Here is a 6710-nt window from a genome sequence, read left to right on the forward strand (position 1 = left end):
TTATGGTCTAAGAAAAAAGGAGGCCGTTAACTTACAAACGAAGCAAGGTGCCCACCTTTATCTACATGTATAGAGTACTACATGATTTTCCACTGCACTTCCACCATACTGAAAAAAATTTTGGAGTAGAATATTGACCGTTTTTTCAAACATTATCATAATAGCATTTTTCATGAAGGGATTGCATGATAGATTCCGTTTTTCGATATACTGTGTTTTCGAAATCTTTGATGATGTTTTATTTTACTGCTTGATACATTATTGCGTTGATTTTACATGCTTTGCGTTGGAGGCGTGACAAAGTACGTCTCGCTTTTCCTATCGTAGGATAGTTCTTTGATTTTAACTCTAAAACTTGTTCTTTACGAGTCAGATTTCAACAGAATTTAGCAGTGCCAAGAATAGTTACAAAAACTGATGAGGTTTCGTGCGATGAGATTTATTTTGCGAATCTTCGTATATGGGAATTGATAATCCTTCAAGTGAAGTTTACAATGAAATATCGGAAATTTCTCAAATCACATCTGTAGATAGTGGGGTACCAAAAAATTTTTGGAAGATAAAAACCCTTAATCGCACAGGGTCCGAGGTGGAAAAAAGGATTTTGCGTTGACAAGTGTACCTTTTGCATGTTTTTTAGAAAACTACCCATTTTCTTAAGCTTCAAACTATAACTTGCAGAGCATCTTAAAACTAAAATAATACTCCAAGCAATTTAGAATTCCATCGGCTTGTTTATTCTTTCAACATAACAGCGTATATTACAAATATTGCCAGATTCCAGAAGGTTTACAATTCATCATCAGCTATTATGAAAAAATAATACTAACAAAAGCGAGTTCGCAAATTGTACAGACTAAGTCTATGGCAAAGGATACCGACGTGCTCTGATTGGTTTAAGCCTTGGCATCTTTTTGGCAATGTTTTGCCAAAAAGATGCCATACCGAAATATATTTTTTATAAAAATAAATAAAATTTGTGAATTTATCCCCCCCCCTTATTTTTTACTGTTTACATGTAATATTAATCTGGAACACATATACAGCAGAAAAGATCAAATCCTGAAACCTAAATTCAGGAAAAATATTTTTTGTGTGTGTTTCTTCTTAATATTATTTTGATACAACTAAAAAAAATTAGCTACGAAATCACATATTCCGTTAAAGCTTACATAATTATACGTTTTGGGCATTAAGTAATCATCTCCCCATATGTAGTTGATGGGAAAGTAACAAATGTTCAGCAACAAGTTTCAATGACTTCATAAATTATCTAATAAAGACACGAAAATCATAGAAAAACAAGAATTATTTAATTGCTGCATCATATGTTGAGTAATTACTTTCATTTAGTTTTTATACTTATGTGCATAAACAACATTAGTTACTTGTATTACTAGTATTATAAGTAATATTTATTATTATTAATAATAATTAGTATTAGTAGTATTACTAATAATATTTAGAGAAAACAATTATATAATAAAAATTAGATCGTGTTTATATTCACTCGTATCTTCCATAAAACTAATGAAAGGTACAAGGATTGGTCCAAATAAGCGAAAACTACACTATTGCGAGTGCAAAACATTGCCAAAAAGATGCTAAAGCTTAAACCAATCAGAGCACGTCGGTATCCTTTGCCATAGACTTAGTCTGTACAATTTGCGAACTCGCCTAACAAAATATGTTTATCAAAGAAAAAAATCGTTTGCTCTTACTTTTTAATAATATTTTAACAAAATAAAAATAGTAGCAGCTACAAAATGCCTGAAAAGGAATCTTTTGCTAAATGTCTATTAACAGATTTAGATTGTGATATTTAACGAACAGTACCCATATTAATGATGTTCGATTGTTCAATTATCTCTTACTTGATAAATGACTTTAGTTAAAAAGGACTCGAAAGAGACATTTTCATCCGATGGTCCTTATTAGCGATAGAATGTTGATTTTTTCAAACTGCTTTTGATATAGATACCGAACAATTCATTAGTAGGCTTAGCACTTAAGAAAAATCTGCCATTAGATGCAAAGGCGGTATTCGCTAGTTCTTTCATATTATTCAAAAATGAAAAGATCATCATCAAAATCAGGGATAGACATAATTGAGTGGCTCAGATTATGTTGTTATGAAAGTACAAAGCCAAAAATTAGGAAATAGGAATCAAATTGGACAGAACTTACCTGATTGTAATAAAAGGCAGGAATGAGAAAAAACACGAAATATGTAGTCAAATGTTTGCCAAAAAAAAAAAAAAAAAAAAAAAAAAACGAGTTTGAGATGTCATGTTTGTTTACTTTCGAACTATTCTAGACACAGTTACAGGGAAATTGTAGAAGTTCTGCGATCATCCATTCGCACCATGATTATTTATGAAGGAAATTGTTTAGTTTTAAAATTTTTAAAACTTATAAAAAAAACTTAATAGTAAGTAGCAAGATGATCAAGTAAACAATTGACCAACAAATGCTGTATGACTTCCAAACTATTTTCTAAGATTGATTCTTTTATGCTGAAATGGAGAAATAAAAGAAATTATATTATAATTATTGTTATACTAAATTTGAAAATTAACAATTTTTAATGACGATAAATTGTGAATACAGTAACATAAAAATAATTTTTTTTCTCTTATGAATGCATGTAAATAAAGCAAAAGGTACTATCTTCATGTTTTAAAAGTTTTCGAACTACAATACATAGCATTTAATGTAATTTTTTTAGAATTTTATTTACGCTTTTTAGAAGTTTAGTTCAGATATAGTAATGTCCCATTTTTGCAACAACACTAGGGCTATTTTGGGACAAACTTCATAATTTTGAACCCTTGTCAGGTGCTGAGGATAACAACAGAGCAAACATCCTCCTCTCCAAACTTCAGCACCATATCAACAGGAGGTTGTTTGGTTCCTGTCAAAGCATCAGGTCCACACACACAACAAATCTTTAATAGAATCAGGTCTTGAATTGGGAGCCCTCTGGCTCCCAGTCTATTTTAGCAGCATTCCCCTTATTGGTTCTACCATTTTCTAATGGTTTAAAAATTAGCTGCTGAGTCATGTTCAGTATACACATCCTATATATTGTATTATATTATCTATCCAAAGATCTGATCACTTCACTACAGATATTCTTTAAAAAAAATCAGCAAAAATAAAACCTTTTATCCTTGATAGATATTTGAATATGTCCTTTAATATAAAAAAGGGAGAGATTGGAAGAAAAAATTAATAGCTAATTTTTAATTTATTCATGTGTTAGATCAGCTTGTTTCTTGTCACTTGCATTATTTTACTATGAAATAAAACTAAATCAGAATAAAATTGTTCTCTAAAAAAATTCTTTTACTCTTTTAAAAAACTGTTCCTTTTGAGTCAAAGGTTCTTTTAAAAAATAAATATTGTTGGAAATATGCAATGTCGCCCCCTGCCTCCTCATTCGTTTCTTAAATTTGTCCATCTTGGACCCTCTTTTTATTCACAACAATTAATGATAAAAATATGCAAAAGTGGACTCATTACTGAAAAAAAATTATTTCTTCATAAATCAAAATAACCAGATGTAATACTGATCAAAATAAGGTATGTAAATCTTATTCCGAAATTGGTTTTCAGTGATTGGTTGATCTACAAATTTATGACGATCAAGGTACCAAGCCAAAATTTTGTACCTTATCTCAAAGACACAATTTTTTTTTTTTTTTTTTTTGAAAAAATAAGATTAATAAAATTAATTAATGAAATTCCAATGAGCTACCATTTGTTACATAAAAAAAATTAATTTGGAAGAACAATTAGTAAAAAAAGATAGTTAAAGTATTGTCTTTATCATTTTGCTGTTTTAATATCTGCAACTAATTCAAAGCATTATTATTTTGACAAATCAACCGAAAAGTACTTTAGACATATGGTTGTTTAAAACGTAATGATTTTTGAAAGAGTTATGTTACAAGTGTCCTTTATAAAACTGTGCTATGCTCTCTATAATTATGATCCAATACCTAATTTTTAGACTTTTGGATAAAAGTATATACTTCTAATTGAAGAAATACTCTAAATACTGTGAAGAATTATTTTTTATGTGATTTGGATCAATAAATGTACTTCTGAAAAAAATTACAATTTCTAAATTTAAAAGTTTCACTCTTCTATGGCTTAAATTGACTAAAGTATGAATTTCATTATTCAATTAATTATTACTTCAAGGAAATGTAATCTATTGGTTAGTAGATCTAACTTCAAGCAGTAATTGAAGTGGCTTGTTAAAACTTCATTGAATCAATGAATTTAAATAAAGAAATCACTTTGCCTAAGTAATAACTCAAACATAAAGACTATTTACCTCGGAATCTTAGATTCAAGCAAATCTAGTCCCATGACTTCATCTGCTGTGACACATTCTGTAGAACTACATATCTATTTTGGATTGTATCGTATTGTACATAATTTCTGCATTACTTATCATTTTAGGCATCTCCAGCCTTCGATCTAAAAAATCTCATTTTGAAGATATTTACTTTTTTTATAAGTTACAAGCAATTGTTATATTTTTATAATTTTATTTGAAGCTCTAGTTTCCATTCAAAATTCATCTTGTAAAATACAAACAAAAACTGAAAGAAAAAAAGACCTTCAGAAGAAGTCTACTCATTTAAATATTAATTATGTGCAGTTGATAATTCATCTGAGATCGAGATTTAATTTAAAAAATGAGTTACATTTTTTTACACATTTATAAATACTGTTACTGCATTCTGAATAAAATAATATTATTATCCCATTCGATTGTTATGATGTTAAAAACTGATTCAGTAGAGAAATTTAAAAAAAAAAAAATCATATTATGACTTATTTTAAAGTAGATTGTACTAGAAATTTCTCAAAATATATTTACGTTGGTGTCATGTTTAAAATGAATGAAAAATTGTTTTAGAACACTTGGTAGTAGTGTTACTTTCTGGAAATAGAATTTACAAATATATCATAAAATAGAATAAAAATTCTGTTTAAATAATTACAATCTTATTTTGAAAAATTTAATCCATATGTCTGTTTCAACTGTTGAAATTCCGAGATAAAATATAACTAATATTCAATTTTATATTAAATTCTTTCAATATGACTGTTAATTTAAACTTATTATTTAGAATCCAGCAAAATTGTTTAATCAGAAAAAAATCTGATTAATCATTTACTCATATTCGTTTGCAATATTGATCAAAAACATTTCACATTACAAAATCTGTATGTATGGTTAACTTTATTTAATATGCATTCTAATTAAAGAATTGGACTCTTTTATTTATTATAAAATAAATCTTGAAAGTAATTATATAACATTCTTTATCTCAGTTTTAAATGACTTTACAACATTTTAATTTGCAAGTCTTTTACTACACTTACATTAAATAATAGTATACAAAGTTATTTAAAGTAATTTTACTAATTATAAATGGTTAAGATTATTTTTGTAAACAATGGTAGCTGAAAAAATTTGAACACAAAAGAAAACTTTAAGTCTTGTTTGGATATCTAATAATTTCCAATTCACAGCCATATAAATCATTATCTATCAGTACTTTCAGTTGATTGATTGTTGCATTCACAGGAAATATTAGATAGAATAACTGTCCAATTGCAGAAAATGTAGATAGCCATGAAACAGACTACCATGTGGATAATACCCATGTGATCAAGATAAGTTAATTATGCCAATTATAACTGGCCTAAATAAAACTTTGTTTTTAATACCTATTATTTTTTTTAAAAAAACTAAGCAACTGATTATAATTTATTTATTTTTTTCAATTTTGATAGTTATAACTTTTTGTTTATTCTTACTTTGTAAATTAAGCATTATGTAATATTCACTTAAAATATATTATAAAGTTTAATTTTTTTAAATGGTGCAGATAAAATTAAAAATATTGAAATGACTTATATAATTTAAAAAAAAAACTTTGAAGAGATATTTCCATTAATATAAAAAGTGAATTCTTTATAGAATCGTTCTATTTAAATAATACTAGCATTGAGATTGAAAAGATCTGAGAACACAGAAAGTGAACTAATTATAAAATCCATGAAAAGTGAAATGTTATTTTTTAATAAAATTTAGACCAATTCATATTTTCAGATGCAGTAACTGCCATTTAATATAATCCTTTTGGGACTTAAGAATTTTAATAACAATAATTAAATTGGGAAAAAACAAATTTTTTTACTTATGAAGAAAAAAAATTTCAGGTTTATGTATGATTTATTTCAAAAATATCTATTAAAAAGTTTATTAATTGTTACTTATTTCTTAATAGTTCACTTATATATTTGTTCATTCTTATATTGTTTTTAAAAAAATTTCTGATTTAACTCTATTTAGGGTTCATGGATAATTTTTTTTTCAATTTATTCATCCCTCTATTCCATAAATGTTTATTATTTATCTTCACAAAAAGTCCACAGTTTTGAAAAATTCTACAGTGGAGAGGCAATAGCCCACAACATTGCATCGGCCAATTTTAGGTCAATTTTCATATTTTTAAGCATTTTAATTTTATCTTAAATCAGATCAGTTCTTTTTTTTAATAAAAATATTTTTAATGCATTTTTATTTTTGTGATTCTGTTGCAGGGAACAACAGTTGATGATATTTCAACAGATATCAATCCACATAAAAGAATGTAAAAGCCATCACATGGGGAAAATGG

This window comes from Argiope bruennichi, chromosome 10 (genome assembly GCF_947563725.1).
Source record: "Argiope bruennichi chromosome 10, qqArgBrue1.1, whole genome shotgun sequence".
In the NCBI taxonomy this organism is placed as follows: domain Eukaryota; kingdom Metazoa; phylum Arthropoda; class Arachnida; order Araneae; family Araneidae; genus Argiope; species Argiope bruennichi.